Source organism: Oreochromis niloticus, linkage group LG2 (assembly GCF_001858045.2).
Source record: "Oreochromis niloticus isolate F11D_XX linkage group LG2, O_niloticus_UMD_NMBU, whole genome shotgun sequence".
NCBI classification, from domain to species: Eukaryota; Metazoa; Chordata; class Actinopteri; order Cichliformes; family Cichlidae; genus Oreochromis; species Oreochromis niloticus.
The window spans coordinates 13,695,948-13,699,694 of NC_031966.2; the positions used below are offsets into that span (position 1 = coordinate 13,695,948).

The following is a 3,747-nucleotide window of genomic DNA, read 5'->3' on the forward strand; positions in this document are numbered from 1 at the left end:
TCCTTGTGCCCCCTTTTCCCTGTTAATGCCCTATCGGCCCCCCTGGCTAAACTTTGCTAGATCCGCCCCTGCACAGTTATCAGCCGTCAGCTACGTAGAAAAAGATCCTGGTCTAGAAAGTAATATTAAATAAAAATTCTAACAGCAGCTTATCAAGCTTAAACGTGCTGCTGTTGTTCAGCCGCTGGTTTCCTCTTTCTGGTGCAAAGTGGGCCAAAAACAAAGAAGAGAGAGGACTCGCGACAGAAAAGCCGATCAGCTGATCATTAAGCAGTTTCACAATTGAAGTAGCAGCAGGAGAGGGAGAGAGAGGCAGTCGCTCCATATATCGGTTGTTAAGCTTAACATGGAAATGCTTTACAAACATTTAGAGATGAACTTACACACTTGCTTTACTTCTCTCTGGGATAATGTCCTCGGAGATGAAATGCCGGCTACAAATACACACACAGCTGCTTTATCACATGAGCACACTGCTCCGACCTGCTACGGTTATGAGCCGAGTTACGCCGTGTCGCAAGTTTTGTGAGGTGCTTTTTTGAAATTTAATGGATCGGATTACATTTTTTATTTCTCACCGATATCCGATCCAGTAATTCGGTATCGGACTGATACCGATACGTAATATCGGATCGGTCCATCTCTAATTCAGACCCCCATCTTTACCAGATTGTCAGCTAAACAGTACCTGTAAATCGATCTCCATGTTTTGTTTGCTCCAAGTGTTTCCTTGTTTAATGTTTCGTGCTTGTGTCTTTAGCTTCTTGCACCTCTGGATCATTATACACTTACCTCCATTCTTACCTGGAGTTCTTCTGTCACCGGTCCCTTGCCCCCCAACTCACTGCCTGCCTGAATCTTCCTCCCAGCTGCCATCGCACCGTTCACTCGACCTCCTGTCGAAAATATGGAAATTCACCTGCCTGCCCTCCTGCTCACCACAACCATCCAACGCTTCAGGAAATAATGTCTGACGTCTTCCTTCACCTGCTGCTCACTTCGCCACTGCCCCTGGAGAGTCACCCCTCCCTCAATAGCCTCTACTTGCCAGCCTGCCAAGTAAGCAACCTTCTTTACTCACCTAGTTAAAAAACTCACCTGAAATTTCCTGCACTTTAGATAATACCGCTCTCTTTCCGTTGCACTGCATTGAGCCTCTGTGAAGTTTCCTCCACGCTACGTTCTGCTATTGATTATCCCTGTGTTTAATAAAATCAGTTTGAGTTTGAATCGGCCGTGTATTGGGTCTGATTTTGGGTCCACTTTCATGCTGGCCTATCAGCCTTTTAACACCTTCTTTAAGGAAAGCTTGTGTCAGGTCCAATACAAACATATTTCTGCAACAAGGTGCTAGTACCAGAGTGGCTTTTGCTAAGTTGTCTGTAGTGTGTAGAGACAACACTGGCTCATCCCTTGAGTTAGGTGACTTTTTTATACTCAAATGAGTTATAGGTCAGTTAACATAACAAAATATTCCTTGTAAAATAGTCCAGTACAAAGACTCGACTCAAAGTGAGTTAAAAAGCAGCCAAAGACCACTAGAGAGCCTGGAGAGCTATTGCTCAAGACCACTTTAAATAACAAACTCTGGCTCCCTAGAAGAAAAATATAAAGAGATGACAAGTGGCTTGACACAGTGCTGTTGTTCTAACTTATCAACAGACATTTGAAATGTAACAGTAAATACTCAGTGGATAACCCTAACATCCTTTCATAGATCTTTCAGGCAGAGGAAAGGCGTGTTTTCAATTCATGACAGAATTTAAAATATGATTGAGTAGGCTGAGTAAATTACCCAGATTGAAACTGCTACGTCTACAATAAATGCTTTGTTCACAGGAAGTCACGCTCAGCAGATCTGTCTGTGGTTTGGCTGTCATCACACCACAGCGAAGACCATCTGCGGGTCAGAGAATAATAATTTACTTCCATCTGTCTGTTCTGTTTTCCATCCATTCCTACCTCCATATCCAAACCCATTCATCTGGCTTATGTTGTATCCATTTGTTCATTAATGTGAATTGTATTTAGATGCTCAGTCTGTCTCTGCACAGTCATCATTATTATCCTTGTTTCCTTTATTTTAACAATTAGATGAGAACTCTTGGTCAGCAAGTATCTTGACCAAGAGCTCTTAAAGAGTTGCTTGGTCCTTTGAGAACTTGTGGTGTTTAAACCTTCATTTAAGCACGGTTTTTTTTTCAATGCATTCAATAAACACTAGATTATTTTCCTGCAAATCCGATGGCATGACTGTCAGATTAGAAAATTAAACTCTTGCTACTGCCTGACAGTTAGAGATCAGAGGCTACTTGACTAATTACTTTCTAAACATGTTATGACGGGCGGTGATGCAGGTTTCTGTTGATAGAAGTAAAGCCCCTGGAGGTTCGTGCTGTGTCATCGCTGCAAAAACAAAAAACAAACAAATGAACAATTTTGTGGTCACATCACATTAGCAGTGATCCAAGGAATGCCAATTGAAAGATGCCTCTGCAAAAACAATCTGGAGAAGGCCTTTTTAATTTATATTCATGTTTTGTCAGTGTTTTGTTAGACTTCTCCGAGAGGGTTATAGTCTGTCACACAAATAGCCCTTTAAAATGTTCACTATTACAGCATGAAAATGATAATGACATTAACTACATGAGGAAAATAGATATGTTCTTTACCACTCTTAAATTTCTCTGCCTCTCATGTTTGTGAAAGAGCAACTTGCTTCGGGTAAAGACATTTAAAGTGGGATGGAATGATCTCAAACCTCAGAATCAGTAATTGATGATATGTTGACAGATTCACTTACTGAAGCACTATAAGTGCACTGTGTGATCTAACACTACCCTACATCTCCATTCTCCATGTGACTGCTCAATAAAGCTTTGCTCTGTGCACCGGTCTTCACTGCATCCGATGAGTTCTGACTTGCCACTGACTATATGTGTCTGTCCACTGCTCCTCTGATCCGTGCGTGACCTTGGCTCTTTTCCCACTCAGCTGTCTTTGTAGCCCAACTAACTTTGTGTGTCCAAAGCACAAAATTCACTTGTGAATTTTCTTTCAATCATGCATATAGACAGACTCTTTAAATATCTATCTAAAGTTTATTTATGCAGCTATAGTTTCATTTACACTTTCTTATGTTTTTGTTGTCAGATGTCAAAAGCAGTATGAAATTCGATCATGGCTCATTAATATTGCATCAACCAGCATGCATTACAATGAAAATTATTCTTTTTTGATCATTACAGTGTCTGATAAAAGTGGCCTATTTTCACATTAAGAAAGGAAACATGACAGAAAAACAGACTTCCCTCACAGCTCGCCAGCCTCCCAGAGGGAAAGTCATAATCTCTGGTTATGATGCCCAAACCTAATTTATTGTAAGAGAAACTTTACCCAATACTGTGTTCCATGTCTTCAACTTCATGTGACATATGACAGTTTGGCAGAAGTTGAGCAGAAATTATGTTTTTGTTATGATTTCTATTTTGTGTTTTCCTGTTTGGGGTTTTTTTTTTCAGTTCAGTCTACTCTGTCACTTTCATCTTCTTATGCTGTCAGAATCCTCTTCGTTAATTTTTTAAGTCGCCACCACATTCACCGCATTCAACAAGATGTTGAAAACATTCCTTTGAGATTCTGATCCATGTTAACATGAATGTGTCACATACTATCTGCAAATTTATTGTCAGCTGCACATTCAAGCTAAAAAAATGTGAGTACTATCACATCCCGAAGGTGCTGTGA

General features: G+C 40.5%; 1 long non-coding RNA gene across 2 annotated transcripts; it reads left to right on the plus strand.

Annotated features, from left to right (window-relative positions):
- Positions 1 to 296: 296 nt before the first annotated feature.
- Positions 297 to 2,881, plus strand: LOC106098098 (uncharacterized). 2 transcript variants are annotated; one of them, XR_002063107.2, is made up of 3 exons: positions 297 to 331; positions 761 to 1,059; positions 1,840 to 2,881. It is a non-coding gene; the product is annotated as an uncharacterized LOC106098098 (long non-coding RNA). The 2 variants fall into 2 exon arrangements; XR_001224198.3 differs by lacking the exon at positions 297 to 331 and adding an exon at positions 498 to 530.
- Positions 2,882 to 3,747: the final 866 nt, after the last annotated feature.